This window comes from Salmo salar, chromosome ssa09 (assembly GCF_905237065.1).
Source record: "Salmo salar chromosome ssa09, Ssal_v3.1, whole genome shotgun sequence".
In the NCBI taxonomy this organism is placed as follows: Eukaryota; Metazoa; Chordata; class Actinopteri; order Salmoniformes; family Salmonidae; genus Salmo; species Salmo salar.
The window spans coordinates 125286039-125304918 of NC_059450.1; the positions used below are offsets into that span (position 1 = coordinate 125286039).

Consider the following 18880-nt stretch of genomic DNA (forward strand, 5'->3'; position numbering starts at 1 on the left):
TGTGTGATTTGAAATTAAGTTCAGAATCAAAAATAACACCTAGGTTTTTTTACCTGGTGTTTTATCTTTATTGCCCGTGAATTAAAATGTGTGGCCAGATTCTCTCTCTGTGCTTTGGCCCCAACAATAAGTACCTCGGTCTTGTCTTGATTTAGCTGGAGGAAGTTGTGAGCCATCCAAGTACTTCAATCACTGATACAGTCTAATAATTTATCCATGGAGCTAAAATCCTCTGGTGACACAGAAATGTTAAGTTGTGTATCTGAAAGCTGTGCTTTCTGACGTCACTGCCAAGGGGTAACATTTTTAAACTGAACAGTACTGGACCTAAAATCTAACCTTGTGGAACACCACGTGATATGTATTTTCCCTGAGTTATGTTCACCAAGGGTGCCAAAAAACTCTTGACCAGTTAAATAGATCCTTAGCCAATTTAGAAGTGGACCGGAGAGGCCAAGCCACCTCTCCAGTCTGTCCAGAAAGACATCATGGTCAACGGTGTCTTGCTTGACTGATACCCAGCCTAATGTTTGTTATCTTATCTCTGAAATATGCAGCAAATTCATCACATTTAGATGTGGAGGAAAGTTCACATAGGTTTGCAGGGGTAGGATATAACAGACCATCTATGGTGGAGAAGAGCACTTTGGAATTATTCTGATTATTAGTGATCAAGTTAGAAAAATTAGTCGTCTGACATTTCTAATTGCCCTGTTTTAAATGAGATGTTGCTCTCTCAGAATATCATAATGGACATGTAACTTTGACTTTCTCAACTTTCACTTTGCCTTTCTGCAATTTCTCTTTAATTGATTAGTTTCCTCACTCATCCAAGGGGTTCTCTGTTTGGATGTGTCCTTTTTCAACTTTACTGGAGCTATGGCATCAATGGTTGCCCTTAATTTGTTATTAAAGTTATCAACTAAATCATCACAAGAGGAAGGCAGAATAGCTGCTGTAGTACTGTTCATACACTCAATAACATCTGTAGCAACTTCAGAGGTAAGATAGTTTTTCTTAATAATGTGTTCAGTATTACCCTGTGCTAAGGGCAACAAGGTAGTAAAATATACAGTGTTGATCAGATAAAGCAACATCAACAATAGAGGATATGTCAATAGAGAGCCTCTTGGTAATAGCCAGATAACATTTAGAGAGTATAGCATGATGCTCAAAAGATCAAAAGTCGTCAAATGAAATGTCCTTACGGCTGAGAACATGAGTAAAAATAGAGGCTGTCCCTCCACCCCTTTTCCCTTTTCTGATAGAGTATGAGATGATGTAGTCCGGGGGGAGGCTTCGATAAGAGCGGCACTACAGTCTGAACACAGCCATGTTTTAGTGAGAAACATGCAATCAACTTCGCGCTCAGTAATGAGGTCATTCACGAGAAAGGTTTTACTAGTGATTGCTAACATTTAAGAGTGTGGGCCACTCTGCCCCTGGGGCATCTGCTTAGCGGTAACCAATTAATTAACAACCGGATTATTGACGCTACAACCGCATTTTCTGACAGTCTCCAGTCTGGTGGGAGATGACAGTTTGTATAATCTCAATAGAAGGTGGAGTTAAAGGAACATACATGAGGTTACTCACAATAACCATAGTGCCGTGTCTACAGGAGTTGATATGCTTTCCAAGTCCCCTGTTGCTTATTCTGACAGGGAGGACTGGAGCACTACCAGACCCTGTCCATCAGTCTCTAAAACGGTTTGCGATGTTTAAATGATGGTGGTAGTGATGGAATCCGTTGGGGAAACGACCTGCTAAACTGTGATGGCCGCAGGGGAGGGTGCCACTGGGCGACCGCTGGCGGTTGATATACACACAGGATCTGTGCTGACTCCCGTGGCTGGTAGGTCCATCTCAAGCGAGGCCAAGCTGTTTGATCTTCTCGGATCGATGGGTGACCGGACTGCCTCCCCGATCTCTTACACCTTGCGAGTGTCCAGTCTCCCATGGGCCGCAGAGTTGAGCTGAACATCTGTCAGTTGGATTGGGACAGATCAACACCACCTGACTCATCGAGGAGGAGGCATTTCAAACTGAGATTCGGTTTGCCTGGGTTACAGCAAGGAAAGCAGGTTTTCCTTTTCTCTCAGCCAAGCAAACAGCAAGAGGATCTCTTCCCTAAGCTGCTTGATGGTGATGCATTTAGGGCAGACTAATCCCTGTCCATTATCCAGTTCCACCGTATCTTCCTCTTGTGATTGGGTGGAAATAATTTCACAACTGAAGCATTTGTTCCCAGCCGTGGATAAAAACACCTGTGGGCTAGCACAGCTAGCATTAGCCTGCTCCGTTTTCATGATGGCTAGCAGCTAACTGCTACTTAACAGGAATCCGGGACACAAACTTGCTGTCCCAGCCGTAAAGCTTGACCGCGTCGCGGAATCAGTAGCAAAACAAACTTTAGCTATGAATAAAAAACAATGTAATGAAAACTATTTCAGAAAACCAACAAGCCAAGTGTAGGAAGTACACTGTTCTGTTGTACGCTCTGACCCACACTCAGACTCAGACACACAGCCAGCTCCCATCTGATTGGTTTCACTGTGGTTAGCATTCTTTCTGAGGGACTGTTATGTGAAACAATAGGGCCTGTGTCTCTCTCTCCCTTAGTTGTGATGCTGGGGTCTGTACGTGTCTGTGTTGCTGTGACAGTCCTGTCTCTCCCAGCCAGACGCTGCCCTGGACAGGCTGGGCTGGCGTGCTCTCTCCCCCCTGCAATAACTGTTTTGTTTGTACATTGTGATGTCAACAGACCTTCAAATAATATGTTGTAGTGTAGCACATCATCTGTTTGTGTGTGTGTGTGTGTGTGTGTGTGTGTGTGTGTGTGTGTGTGTGTGTGTGTGTGTGTGTGTGCGCGTATGTGGATGGTCAGCGGGAGGTCAGTGTTTTGTACCCTGGTCATGTTCCACTCCCATCACAATTATAGGCTGATGGAAATCCATAATAACCGCTTAACTGGAGATAGTTAGTACAATGCTAATGTATCCCTGGAGTACCCCTGATCCAGCTAGCGTGGTGCACCATGAAACAGGCTCATTAACTGTGTATTTCAGGGAGGGTTGGAAGAGGTTGGTTCGTCTTCAGCTATCTCCTGTCAATTGGCTCTTAGACCTCGATCGATTTGACTTGGGATTGTTCACCTGAGTACGTCACAGAGGAGGGTGTGTGTGTGTGTGTGTGTGTGTGTGTGTGTGTGTGTGTGTGTGTGTGTGTGTGTGTGTGTGTGTGCGCGCATGCGTGCGTGCCTTGTGTGTACACACCTGCGTTTTCTGCATACAGTGACCCTCATCCATTACCAATTAGTGAGTGATCGATAGGCTGTTGTTGTGATGCGGTGGGATTACTCTAACAGGCCTCTGCCGGACCAGTGACATTTCCCTGGCTAGGATCATGCTGACCCCCTCCCTCCCTGGATAGGTGACCTCATTGTTCTGATTAGAACGCAGCCCTGCTCTCCTCTATGGTATAAACAGGCCCACATAACAATCTCCCTCCGCCTCCACACTTATCTCTCTCTGCCCTCCCTCATTCCCCCTGCTAAAAAAAGTATGTAGTGCGAACACTGCTGAATCTGACATCTGTGGAACCTCATTTCCCACCTCTCTGTTCTTCTGCTTCTTCTTGTTCTGAACAAGGTGAGCTGTTCTTTTATTCTGTTGTTTTTTTCCCAGCGGCAGTGGGAAGGGAGGGGGAGGAGAGTGGATGTAGGAGCGTGACTTGGCTCTGTCCTCAGATTCCCCCAAAAAACACACACCGCCTCTCTCACCCTTTCTGTTCCTCTGAGCATCTTACGGAGAGAGAGAGAGAGAGAGAGAGAGAGAGAGAGAGAGAGAGAGAGAGAGAGAGAGAGAGAGAGAGAGAGAGACTGCTGTAGTGCTCTTAACTTGTGATTCATTGTCCGCCCTCTGGTCCATTTCTGTCCATCTCTTCTCTCATCCCTCTCTCTAAGAAGCGTAATTACTGGCCACTTAGGCTGAAAGGTCTGGCCGTAGGAACAAAGGGAGGAGCAGAGAGAGGGGGCGAGAGAGAGAGAGATCAAGGAATGATTCTGTGTTGTGTCAATGGCTCTAAAGCGTAGTCAGTCATTCACAGTGGGAATGTTAATGCCTCTGGACCTTTTGGCAGGCAGCCAAAACATGACAAGGGGAAAACGACATTGGCTGGTTGCCACAAGGCATCTCTCTCAAAGGCTAAACATTCTCAACTTTTCAAGGCCCAAAGCAGCCGTTATCTCAATATCAAAATATCATTTCTGGGTAAAAATTAAAGGGATACTTGGGTATCTAGTAGATACCTATAGCATGCTAGTAGATACCCATAGACTTCCAGTCATTGGCTAACGCTAGTTAGCATTGGCTCAGGAAACTACCTCTAACTTCCTTCATACTGGACACAGAGACATGGTATCCACAAGTTAATCTGACTCGGGGGAAGTAGATAAAGGGCTTCATTGTCAAAATCCCGAAGTATCCCTTTATGAACTTTACTGTGATTGTTTTCAATTAAAATGGTCAAAAAGCTTCTTAGCAAGAGCAATTTCTCAAGCAAGAATTTAACTAGGACTGTCTGAGTGTACTAATGACACATTTTACATCTTATCCAGAGCGACTTACAGGAGCAGTTAGAGTTAAGTGCCTTGCTCAAGGGGGCACCTGGTCGGTTCAGGGATTTGAACCAGTGACCTTTCTGTTACTGGCCCAACGCTCTTAACCGCTAGGCTCCCTCTCAGTTCTCACACACACACACACACACACACACACACACACACACACACACACACACACACCTATAGCTGTTGAATTTGAGTCCGTAGCATCACATATCGTGGTGGCAGTTAGTGGTACGGTTCTGGCAAGGGTGTAAAATGTGGTGGCAGCGGGGTTGGAAGAATTTAGGTTTTATCTAGGGTTATCAGACAGCTTTTCCAACCCACAGAACACATGCAGCCCGCTGTGCTTATCAGACAGCTTTTCCAGCCCACAGAACACATGCAGCCCGCTGTGCTTATCAGACAGCTTTTCCAGCCCACAGAACACATGCAGCCCGCTGTGCTTATCAGACAGCTTTTCCAGCCCACAGAACACATGCAGCCCGCTGTGCTTATCAGACAGCTTTTCCAACCCACAGAACACATGCAGCCCGCTGTGCTTATCAGACAGCTTTTCCAACCCACAGAACACATGCAGCCCGCTGTGCTTATCAGACAGCTTTTCCAGCCCACAGAACACATGCAGCCCGCTGTGCTTATCAGACAGCTTTTCCAGCCCACAGAACACATGCAGGCTGTCACCTTACAGGCCAGACCTGGGCACTGAGGGAGGGGAGGGGGTGAGGGCTAAGGTGGCACAGGGGAAGAGGAAACTTGTGCTGGGCATAAGAACACCCACCCCCAGCTCTCTCAGCTGGTGCCAGTATGGGAGGGAGCATGCATGACTTGCTCTGAGGTGAAAAGAGGCAGGGAGACAAGGCAGGAGAGAAGGAGGGAAAGATAACAGACTGATGCGGGATGGCGGTTTGAAAGCTTCGGCTCTCTTCTCCCTCCTCTCAGAGGGGGCCCTCTGATGACGTTAGTGTCCATTAAAGTTTCAGTGTGTTTACACAAGGTGAACACAGCCTCCAGCCATCCACCCCCCCTACCCTCTTCTTCCCAACTCCCCTTCCCACCCCACTCCCTCTATCGTCTGTATAGAGCTGCTGCAGAAGAGAACGTGTTTAGGGTGGGGGTTAGGAGGGAAGTGAACATATACAAGGATTCTCACTGCATCTCTCACAAGTGTGGTCATCTATAGGATGTCTAGGGTAATAATTACAATCATTTAACAACATGGATATAAGACATACTGTACATTGAGAAAGATTATATATATATATTGTACAGTATATGTTTAGGAAGACATACAGTGGTTGGACGGGACACCAGAAAGTGCTAGGTTTGTTTCGTCATGGTGCTAGTTTCTATCAGAAAGCCCTTATCAGGTGACCCCAACCCACTGATATACATCTGCACTGCAGAAACAACTCTGTTGCTAAGTGACTCAGCAACACAAACTGTAACAGTTTTGACTTGAGGTTATTGTTTATAGGGGTGCCAGGTAGGTTGTGCCTACCAGAGAAAATATTGGTTTCTCCTTTTGGTTTGGGAGGGAATGAGTCCCATCTGGTCCGTCAAGTCTACACCAATACAAAGGACTCAGGATGGAAATACACTTTTCATAAACCCTTAAAACATTGGAAAGAACTTCAAAAACAACTGTATTATTTTGCGTGGGTTGTATTACCAACATAAATGATCACACACACATAACAATGTAACAAATAATGAGCTCTGGTTCCTCCAGAAATGTCCTGTACCTCGGGCCTAAAGAGTCCAGCCCGGTAAAGAAGTTCAGGGAACTCAAGTGACCTTAGTCATGCAATGTTTGTCCGTTCATACCAGTGTAGCGTAAACCCAGTATCAATCATACAATCAAAATAACAAATATTTTACCACACAACTATAAAGCGTATCAAATCTTAATACGTCCTCACTTACAACTAACTACATAAATCATCACGGTATACATCACACCAAAACAAATGAAATACCAAATACAAAAAGGTTGTGGTCAGTCAGACAAGCCAATCCGCCGACAGATCTCCAGCAGAGAAAGGCCACGAAGAACAACGGAGAGGTGTAGTCCACGGACGCAAAGAGTGGATCCAGTCCTGGGTAAACTTGCTATTAGGCTACAAAGCACACTTTTATAGGCAACAAAACAAACGGAAGAGAGAAGCTTCGGAACTGAGGGTTGACCACATCCTCGTTCGTGTCTCCATCACAACCCCACTTTTGCGCAGCTGATGCTGGCTATTTAATTGGGAATTAAAGGGGAAGCGCCCTATTGGAAGGAGAAGCACTATTTAATTGAGACTTAAAGGGAAAGCGCCCTATTGGAAGGAGAAGCACTGAGACTGTTCAGAAAAATTCAGGGCCGTCACAAAACCATTCCACATTTTCTGATTTATTGACATTTTACACAGCAGAATGGAAGGTTGATATTATTTGTAAAACGTTCTCTCCATCTGTAACATCTTCTCTGATTCAAGATTACCTGGATTTACAATACTTAATCATGTATGATTCCCTTCTCTCTCACTGTCAGATACAGTCCCTTCAGAAAGTATTCACACCCCTTGACAACTTATTACACATTTTGTTGTGTTACAGCCTGAATTAAAAAATGGATGAAATGAATGTTTTGTCACCCATCTACACAAAATACCCCATAATGACAAACTGAAAACACGTTTTTAGAAATAGAAAAAATATATTTCATCAATTTCGTGCTGTAACACAACAAAATGTGTAATAAGTCAAGGGGGATGAGTACTTTCTGAAGGGACTGTATCTGACAGTGAGAGAGAAGGGAATCATACATGATTAAGTATTGTAAATCCAGGTAATCTTGACTGTAAATCACTGTAAATGTTTCCTGGCAGCCAGCAATATTGTCACGCTTGTGTGTAGAAACGAACCAAGGCGCAGCGTGAATATCGTTCCACATCTTTATTATATGTGAAATTAGGCCAGACAAACAATAAACTATAAACAAAATAACAAACCGTGACGACAGAGGTGCAACATGCACTAACTCAAAATGATCTCCCACAAACACAGGTGGGAAAAACAACTACTTAAATATGATCCCCAATTAGAGACAAAGATGACCAGCTGCCTCTAATTGGGAATTATACAAAAAACCCAACATAGAAAAAATAAAATAGAACACAACATAAAAAAAGAAACTAGTGCACAACATAGAAAAAAGAAACTAGATAAACCCCCCAGTCACGCCCTGACCTACTCTACCATAGAAAATAAGAGCACTCTATGGTCAGGACGTGACAGTACCCCCTCAAAGGTGTGGACTCCGGCCGCAAAACCTGAAACCAAAAGGGAGGGTGTCTAGTGTTGGTGGCGGCTCTGGTGCAGGACGAAGAACCTTCTCATCCTGCGGATCCGCCAGCATTGGAGGCGGCTCTGGTGCAGGATGAAGAACCCTCTCATCCTGCGGATCCGCCAACATTGGAGGTGGCTCTGGGCCGCGGACCGCCGCCGAAGGATCCGGACCACCGTCGGAGGTTCCGGACTGGGAACTGTCGCCGGAGGCTCCGGACTGGGAACTGTCGCCGGAGGCTCCGGACTGGGAACTGTCGCCGGAGGCTCCGTACTGGGAACTGTCGCCGGAGGCTCCGTACTGGGAACTGTCGCCGGAGGCTCCGTACTGGGAACTGTCGCCGGAGGCTCCGTACTGGGAACTGTCGCCGGAGGCTCCGTACTGGGAACTATCGCCGGAGGCTCCGTACTGGGAACTGTCGCCGGAGGCTCCGTACTGGGAACTGTCGCCGGAAGCTCCAGACTGGGAACTGTCGCCGGAAGCTCCGGACTGGGAACTGTCGCCGGAAGCTCTGGAACGGGAAGGCGCACTGGAGGCCTGATGCGTGGGACCGGCACAGGTGGCGCCAGACTGGTAACACGCACCTCAGGGCGAGTGCGGAGAGCAGGCATAAGACGTATCTGACTGAGGACACGCACTTCAGGGAGAGTGTGAGGAGGAGGCACAGGACGTACTGGGCTGTGGAGGCGCACTGGAGACCTGGTGCATAGAACCGGTGCAGGATATACTGGACCGTGGAGGTGCACTGGAGGTCTGGAGCGTAGAGCTGGCACAACCCGTCCTGGCTGAATGCTCACTTTAGGCCTGCAAGTGCGGGGCGCTGGCACAGGACGCACTGGGCTGTGAAGGCGCACTGGCGACACAGTGCGTAGAGCCGGTGCAGGATATCCTGGACCGAGGAGACGCACCGGAGACCAGGAGCGCTGAGCCGGCGCAACCCGTCCTGGCTGAATGCTCACTTTAGCCCGGCAAATGCGGAGAGCCGGCAACGAGTGCACCGGGCTGTGAATGCGCACTGGAGATACGGTGCGCATCACCGCATAACACGGTGCCTGACTGGTCACACGCTCCCCACGGTAAGCACGTGGAGTTGGCTCAGGTCTAAAACCTGACTCCGCCAATCAAATTTTTTGGGGGGGAGCTGCCTCTCAGGCTTCCGTTGTTGCCGTGCTAATTCCTCGTATCGTCGCCGTCCCTCTTTTGCTGCCTCTATCTCCTCCCTTGGACGGCGATACTCCCCAATCTGCATCCAGGGCCCCTTGCCGTCCAGGATTTCCTCTCATGTCCACTCCTCCTGGCCACGCTGCTTGGTCCTCTGGTGGTGGGAGATTCTGTCATGCTTGTGTGTAGAAACGAACCAAGGTGCAGCATGAATATCGTTCCACATCTTTATTATATGTGAAACTAGGCCAGACAAACAATAAACTATAAACAAAATAACAAACCGTGACGACAGAGGTGCAACATGCACTAACTCAAAATAATCTCCCACAAACACAGGTGGGAAAAACAACTACTTAAATATGATCCCCAATTAGAAACAACGATGACCAGCTGCCACTAATTGGGAATCATACAAAAAACCCAACATAGAAAAAAGAAACTAGAACACAACATAGAAAAAAGAAACTAGAGCACAACATAGAAAAAAGAAACTAGATAAACCCCCCAGTCACGCCCTGACCTACTCTACCATAGAAAATAAGAGCACTCTATGGTCAGGACGTGACAAATATAGACAGCTGTGCTGCCAGAGAGCAGGAGAGAGGGAGAGAGGTTTAGAAATAGGGAATGAGAGATGGGAGATTGAGAGAAATAAATAAAGAGAAGATGAAAGAGATCAAAGCGGGGGAGGTAGAGATGGAGCACAAGAAAAAGCAAGGAAGACGGAGAGAAGAAGGGAGAGAGATGAAGGGAGCGGTTGAGAAGTGTGCTTATGCGTGATGGTGTCGATAATCTCTCCTCGAGCGTGGTTCAGTGTGGAACGGTCCTCGAGGGGCGCGAGGTGAGGCCTTTTTTCGGGAGAGAGCACACAGGGACCCACTCTGGGTGTGACAGCACATACATTTCAGCTGGAGTGGCTCGCTGCCATTATGGCTCTTACCCATTAGTGGCTGCTCAAGAGTGGCCTGCCTTTTTATCCATTACAGCTCTGAGTCAGTCACAGTTGCTCGACCCGCTGTCATTAGTTAACCTAGTCTGGAGTAACTGCGCGGGGAAAGCCACCTGTTGGCAAATATTTAGCCAAGGCTGTTATAATATACAGTGAGTGTACAAAAGATTAAGAACAACCCCCCCCGAACAGCCTCAATTCGTCAGGGTATGATCTCTACAAGGTGTCGAAAGCGTTCCACAGGAATGCTGGCCCATGTTGACTCCAATGCTTCCCACAGTGTGTCAAGTTGGCTAGATGTCCTTTTGGTGGTGGACCCAGGAAACTGTTGGGTGTGAAAAACCTGGCACCTACTACCATACCCTGTTCAAAGGCACTTAAATCTTTTGTCTTGCCCATTCATCCTCTGAATGACACACATACACAATCCATGTCTCAATTGTCTCAAGGCTTAAAAATATTTTTTTAAACCTGTCTCCTCCCCTTCATCTACACTAATTGAAGTGGATTTAACATCAATAAGGGATCATAGCTTTCACCTGGATTCACTTGGTCAGTCTATATCATGGAAAGAGCAGGTGTTGTAACGACCGTCGTCGCAATGAGACCAAGGTGCAGTGGAGGATGTGTTCATCATAAAGGATTTTAATAAACGAATGAACACTACAAACAAAACACGAAAAGAAACAACAGCCAAACAGTCCTGTCAGGATTAACACAAACCTAGACAGAAAAGAATCACCCACAAACCCCAAAGGAAAAACAGGCTGCCTATGTATGACTCTCAATCAGCAACAACGATCTACAGCTGTTCCTGATTGAGAGCCACACACGGCCAAACCAAAGAAACAAACCAACATAGAAAAATAAACATAGAATGCCCACCCATGTAACACCCTGGCCTAACCAAAATAGAGAACAAAAAAAACCTCTCTATGGCCAGGGCGTTACAGGTGTCCATAATGTTTTGTGCACTCAGTGTATTATAGGCACTTTACAATGGAGTGTAATTAGTTGTTTCAACCTGTGTTTGTCAAACCAAACCCTAGCTCTTTAATTCAGTCAATAACTCCATTCTGTAGTCTTTGCTCTTTATCAGTATGGCTTTTCATTCATGGATTAAGTCTAATCATCACTGTTGTATTTCATAATCCACTTCAAGTGCCTGACTATGAAAGTTCACACTAGTTTAATATGATCTCGTTTCCTTCCTGTCTCTTGGATTACTTGTGTAATCTCTGAACATCATTCTGTCAAAACTGTGACCTAGGCAGCCAACCCACACCCGTCTTTCCACTGTATAGGATCCTTTTACAGTAATCACCATGAAAATAGATGTAGTCCACGGAGTGCTCCAAAACTGCATTTGACAGCGAAAGGCCCCTCCATCCTTGTGTCTTTTTTTCAAAAACCTAAAAGACAATTTCCCATTGTCTCCCTCCTTGAAGTGCGACGTTTAATTTCTTCCCCGACATCCCATCGGTCTTGCTAAAGGACTTGAGTGCAATTTCTCTAAATGCGTTTGTTCTACTCACTAGCGCTCACCTCTTTTTTTCTCTCCTGAATTGTTTAAACTAAAGTGCTCCCTCACATCACAAACAGTTTCTGTACACCTCAAAGCGGCACACGTTTGCTGCCTGTCTTTAGTACCTATCAGGACTAAAGGCGAATGCAGAGATCTTTACAGAAAATCTAATATAAGTTCTTTAGGGGTTGTTATTTGTTGCGTGTTGTTTTTGATGAGTCTTAATTTCAGGCTGTATAGTGCCCCAAAGTGGAGGTCATAATACTGATGAATATATTGAATATACAGTGGCAAGAAAACGTATGTGAACCCTTTGGAATGACCTGGATTTCTGCATACATTTCTCATACAATTTGATCTTGTCTTCATCTTAGTCACAACAATAGACAAACACAGTGTGCTTAAACTAATAACACACAAACAATTATACCAATTTATGCAGAAATCCAGGTCATTCCAAAGGGTTCACATACTTTTTCTTGCCACTGTATTGATAAAAGTCACCTTGTCCCAGAGAGATCTAAACATAACGCCAGGATAAGCCTACACAAAAAACAGCCTTTATTTGAAGTGTTTCTAAAATCCTCTATGGGAAAAAATAATGGTGGAAAAACGATAGGGACCATTTCCCTATTTAACTGCTTGGTTTTATGTGTATTATGACTCATACTGTGGTGCTCTATTGGTCTCATTGCTATTCTGCTGTCTTGCATGCACCTACTGTAATACAGTACAATAACGTAAGCATCAATGAATATGTGAATATGCATGATGATTGAGGGTAGATGCAGAGCTCATAATGCAATCATCCCCCTAGCCCTCTGTTGTCATCATGTGGCTTATAGCCAAGAACCCAGATACAGTCTTCCTCTATTCCTCTCTGTCTGTCTGTCTGTCTGTCTGTCTGTCTGTCTGTCTGTCTGTCTGTCTGTCTGTCTGTCTGTCTGTCTGTCTGTCTGTCTGTCTGTCTGTCTGTCTGTCTGTCTGTCTGTCTGTCTGTCTGTCTGTCTGTCTGTCTGTCTGTCTCTCTCTCTCTCTCTCTCTCTCTCTCTCTCATATTCTTCCTCCCTCTCTTTCTTGTCTTCCCTTCTTTCACTCTTTAGCTCTCCTTATTTTCCTCTCATTTTCTATCCCCCATCCTCTCTCTCTCTCTCTCTCTCTCTCTCTCTCTCTCTCTCTCTCTCTCTCTCTCTCTCTCTCTCTCTCTCTCTCTCTCTCTCTCTCTCTCTCTCATATTCTTCCTCCCTCTCTTTCTTGTCTTCCCTTCTTTCACTCTTTAGCTCTCCTTATTTTCCTCTCATTTTCTATTCCCCATCCTCTCTCTCTCTTCCCTCAATCTCACTTCTCTCCGATTCCTCTCTCAGTCCGTCTGTCAGATGTGTTGTTGAGTTACGAGGATTTGTGTGAGTATGTGAAGCGGGACAGAGTGGTGTCTGGTGACTTCGAACAATGAATAATTGGTCTGGACAGCATTCTGCCACCTTCCAGGTCCCCTGCTGTCGTCATGATGTCGCACAAACCTTGTCTACAGCCTGTCACCTCCTCCACCCACTCAGGTGTAATGGAGTTGTCACCTATGATCTGATCTGAAGTCAACTGTGTTTAACCCTCTAATGGTTCAAGTTAGGATTGTTGGGGGGGTAATCTGATTCTAGACCTGTGTTCAGGGGGGCAATTTCAACGTGGAGCAACAACACACCTCAGTCGCAGACACAGGACTGCCTTCCTCTCCCCCTCCCCTCCATGATTCTCTTTCTCTCTCCATCTTTTTATTCCCTCTCTAAATCAATCTCCTCTTCCTCTCCCCCTGCGGATCTTTGCATTTAGTCATTTACGGCGAAGGTGGAGAATAGCAGGAGCGCTGCATGCTTAAAGCGCCTGAGACGTCTTCCAATTTGGTGTGGGCAATAAATTGTGTGTACGTCGGGCAGGCAACTGTGTCCCTCGCTATCTGTAGTGCTGACAGGGCAGAGAGACAGAGATGGGCATTGAGGTGTGCCAGTCCAGCCAGCTGAGGGACCAGACACAGTCTGAGTCTCACAGTTGTTCTCTCTGACTTAAAGGACTAGTTCACTATTTTACAACTTGATGTTAGATGGTTTCTCACCCTGAAAGTAGTCTATGGCCAGGAGAAACTGGAATCCATGGTTCCGTTTTCTTTATACAACCATTCCTAACTTTAGCCACCGCAAGCAAAAAATCTATGGAAGTGATGGGGGTATGTGAGCATGTATTTTTTTTTATGGCCAAATTACCTTTACGTAACATCAAATCAAATATGTAATTAATTTCAGGTTATTTTAACATTTTTCAAAACATGCTCACCTGCCACCGTCACTTCCATAGATTTTTAGGTAGTGGTGGCTAAAGTTAGCTGAAGTTTGTAATGGCCATTTTAAAGAAAATTGAACCATGAACCAACAGTTTGTTCTGGTCCATAGACTACTTTCAGGGTAAGGAACCATCTAACATCAAGTTGTAAAATAGTGAACTAGTCCTTTAACTGCTGGGCTAGCTGTTTTTTTATGCCTTGTTGCAGAAAAGAGAAGGATCTCAAGAGAGAAGCTATGGCAATATAAATGTGTAGCTGTTGAGATTAGGGTTGCAAAGCTATTGGTAATTTACCAAAGTTCACGGAATCTTTAGTAATTTTGGTAATTAATAGAAAATCTTTGGCAATCTATCGGAACTTTGGTCATTTTTACTTGAATAACTTGAAAAAAATATATTCATATATATAGTATTATTTTATTATATTGGAGTCCATATTGTCCATGAGTTTCTAGTAGATAGACCATATGGTTCAAGAGAAAATAGCCTATTTACTGAAAAAAGCATCTAATCAACAATGCCATTATTTTTATTAATTCTGCAACTCTTCCAACTATTGACTTCTTTCACAACTTCCACCAGTTTGATGCCAAAAGATTGACAACAAATACATATTGACATAGTTAATAAATAAAAAGTTTGTAAAATAATATATAAAGGATATTTCATGCTGAAACCTTCATATTAAACACCAATGGTATTCACTAAATGTATGGTTTATATTTAGGATGTTTTATAGCTTTGTCATTAAATGTTTTATTTTAAAATCATGTTATTTAAATATTTCATATATTTGACATGTGTTAAGGCCACGCAGAAGGGTGAGAGATGATTACCGACACCTGTGATAATCTGAAATACCCAAATGGGCCACTAGATGTCTTGTGATAGATTACATCAAATCCTTGAAAGATACCAACATTCTGGTAGTTTACTGTTAAACTTTCAAAGTTTCCAGTAATACACTCTCCCTTTGCAACCCTAGTTGATAGAGTGAGAGTGAGTCTCAGCCTTTTGAAGAAATCATTTTGGTACTATTCTGTATATTCTAACCATGAGGTCTGAAAGTGAGACAGGGAGAGAGGGAAGTATGAGAAGTATCAAGACCCTAACAATAAAACGTTGAGTTCTCTCCACTTTGGTACAGGGTTAAAGGGCCTGGGGGAACCACACAGACCCGGGCCTATATTTCTCACCCTCCCACAGGAGGCCTCTCCTGGCTTGACTACTTTAGTTAATTACCATCCCCTGCTTTCCCTCTAATTAGCAGTAGCCTTCAGTTTGATGTAATCAGCCTGAAGTGGGCTTCCATCTTCTGCTACTACGCCGATCCTGATCTCTCCTGTCACACTGATGACTCAGGTCACAAGAATTATAGAATTATAACTCATGAAGTTAATAAGCAAACTCTCTCAAACTTCACTGGCTGTATCCTTACAGGTCAGGGTAAATGTCAATTATATGTCCATTCAGTCAATTGAGGAGATAAACTGAAATTCCAATTCAAAAATGAAAATGTGCCATTTATTTTCAATTAAGATCATTCTTGCATCAACATCATCATTCCACATTAATTCTACTCCTTTCGTACTATCTCCTGTCTGTCCTCTGTAGGCTGGTGGCAGTGCAGAACTGCAGATAGATGTGTCCATTCTATTAAGGGTGTATAAGGTCTGCAGACACATGATAAATGTGGAGCACTGCGGATGGGAGACGGATTCACTCATATTAAAACAAAGACATATTACACAAACTCAGCATTCCAATTATATTTCACCCAGGAAAGAACACTCCACAGATAGGCTCCAGTTTGGAGTCTGATGTGCTTGTCATCTTAATGAATCTAATGAATGGCTTTCTACACTGTTCAGGGAAAAAATATGCCACTTGATGTTTTTCTAGCAACTCATTTCACACTTCATTAACGGCTAATGTTGTTTATTATATCAAATGGTACAATGATAGAATCAGGTGTTAATCATCAACCTAAATGTAAGCAGCTTTCCTCGGCTAACCCATTCTGCATGAAACAACATGAATCACACACACACACACACACACACCTTACCCGCTTTCTCTAAACTCACAGCGATTTAACACAGAGGCAATTGTCATACTACATTGTTAGGCTGAATACCTGTCCTTCCCATTCACATACCCTGTTGATATTCAGTACCAGTGAGTCGCTTAGCCAGTCAAAGATCAGATCTCCATTGTGGACATCTGACATTCATCAATGACAGCCTGTCTCCCTCTCCCAATGCTCCCACAAGGTTTTGGTATTTGGTATCTTGGGTTAGAGGTAGTTGGTATCTGGTATCTGGGGACCGTCGTTCTGTAGCAGTCTCAGGTCTGGATTTTTTTACCCATCTGCCTGACAAGACATGGCAGGAGATTGTGACCTGAGAGGAGAGGGTTGTTAGAATCCCCGTGTGGGATTTAGTGTCTCCTAACCTAAAAGGTAATTTCCCCACTCAAGGCTTGAAGGTTATACCATAGCCATGTCCGTTCCTGTTTTTTACGATCAGTTTCTGTTGTCTGGTTCAACTCGTCTTATTTCAAGGGTGTTCTTTTTATTCCTGCTGTTCTGACATGAGAGAGAGAGAGAGAGAGAGAAAGAGAGACAGTTATCCCTGTGTGGAAGCCTCCAAGGTCACTGTCTGTATTCCTCCGTCAGAGTGGGTGAGTTCCTGACGAGGCAGACAGCTTCCATTTCTCAACGACTGTCAGGCGGTCTGTTTTTTAAACGCCTGTGAGACGGATATAAGCAGAGGAATGAATATGTTCCCTGTTTTTCCAAGTATTATCTGAAAGGTTTTTTTCTAGCCCTTATCTCTCTGTCAGTAATAGGACCTCGGTGATATCTGTCAGATAGATCGTTTCACCATGCAGCCCAGCTCTGGGTGATTGGCAGATAGGCAGTTCCAGGTAGATCTGGGATGAATTCTGTGCCCCTCCGAGCGCCCATATGACGGGTGAGGCCTGTTTGCTGGCAGTTTCATAGCCACCTCACTGTTCATTGGCACTGCAGGGCACTGTGATAGAAACACAACGGGGTTTAGGTGCCTGGGGTGAGCCGTACTGTGTGATGTTGACTGGTGAACTTCCTTTGACCACCTGTCCTAAATCAAAAAGTACAGTAAAAGTCATCTGCAGTACGGTCTTCTTTTGAAGATTGGTTGAAGACATCGATCAAAAGTCTTCTGAGTGAACTGACATGGACATCTCTATCATGTCGTTTAAGATCTTCTCTGACGCTTCACAGATGTTTTCTGGTCCAATTTGTAAAGGGCAGAGAGGAATTTTGGATCAAATAATTGCTATGGCCTTTACTTGAAAGGAGGTAATAAAGGAACTTCAAAAAGGTTGGGTATCGCAGTTGAGGGTGTGGGGTTGTAAATGGGGGGGAGGGGGGGGGGGGAAGTAGAGGACTAAAACACACTACATTAGCCTCCTGTTGACAAGCTAATTGCCTAGTGAGAGTGTTAACTCACCCACGTCACGTTCCTCACTAGATGAGGAACCCAAAAGTGTCTCAGCTTCACTAAAGGCATTTAACTATCTGGTAGCTCACTCTGCCTCTGTGACCAATTGGCGTTTGGGGGGGAAGCGGGACATTTGGGAATGGGGGGTGTAAGGGGAGATAGCAATAGGGCCCCCGCTGCATCTCTCTTTGGGGAGATCCCTGATGGTGGTGTCCCCTCTGCAGCGAGGAGAGTGTCTCAGTGAGGGGTCTTTGAAGTAGTGCTCTTTCATTACCAGGACGTAATCCTTTGTGCTGCTATTATATATTTATATATCTGTACAACGCTCCGCTCCCATCCTCCTCCAATAAACTATGTTTAGAGGTTTAAATCTAGGCCGTGCAGCGTATGTGTGTTATAGGTGGTTGTAATGCTCTGAGTCTTAATTTGATAACCATGCCTGAAAATGCTGTACTGAACAAAAATATAAACACAACATGCATCAATTTTAAAGATTTGACTGAGTTACAGTTAATATAAGGAAATCAGTCAATTGAAATACATTAATTAGGCCGGGGTGCAGCCAGGCCCACCCACAATGGTTTTTTCCCCACAAAAGGGCTTTATTACAGACATAAATACTCCTCAGCATCCCCCCTGAACCCCTTCAGACGATCCCGCAGGTGAAGAAGCCTGATGTGGAACTTCTGGGCTGGCATGGTTACACGTGGTCTGCGATTGTGAGGCCGGTTGGACGTACTGCCAAATTTTCTAAAACAACGTTCAATTCAATTCTCTAGCAACAGCTCTGATGGACATTCCTGCAGTCAGCATGCCAATTGCACGCTCCCTCAAAACTTGAGACATCAGTGGCATTGTGTTGTGTGACAAAACTGCACATTTTAAAGTGGCCTTTTATTGTCCCCAGCACAAGGTGCACCTGTGTAATAATCATGCTGTTTAATCAGCTTCTTGATATGCCACACCTGTCAGGTGGATGGATTATCTTGGCAAAGGATAAATTCTCACTAAAAGGAATGTAAACACATTTTTCCACAAAATTTGAGAGAAATAAGCTTTTTGTGCATATGGAAAATGTGTTGGATTTTTTTTTCAGCTCATGAACCAAGGGACCAACACTTTACATGTTGCGTTTATATTTTGGTTCAGTGTATATTACCAGTTCCAATCATAAAACATGTCAGAGGAATAACATGTTTGTGTTAACCCTGTCTCAACCCTGTGAGTGCAGCTGTGCATATGTGCATGGGGTGAATTCAACAGTGGTAAATCTCCGATTACATCCTACCCACTGAGCACAGACATCAGTTCAACTACGACTTGTGAACTCAATGTGAAATCAACAAAACATTTCACTATGTCATTGGATTAAGGTTAAAAGATGGGTGAAAAAAAGACGAAATGCCCTTACGTTGATGATTTTTTTGCAAATCCAATTAGTTTCCCACGTTGATTCAACGTCATCACATTGATT

At 44.6% G+C, this 18880-nt stretch overlaps 1 protein-coding gene across 2 annotated transcripts in view; it reads left to right on the forward strand.

Annotated features, from left to right (window-relative positions):
* LOC106612913 (schwannomin-interacting protein 1) overlaps nt 1-18880 on the forward strand; it is a 302373-nt gene that overhangs the window by 220653 nt on the left and 62840 nt on the right. The window lies entirely within an intron of this gene.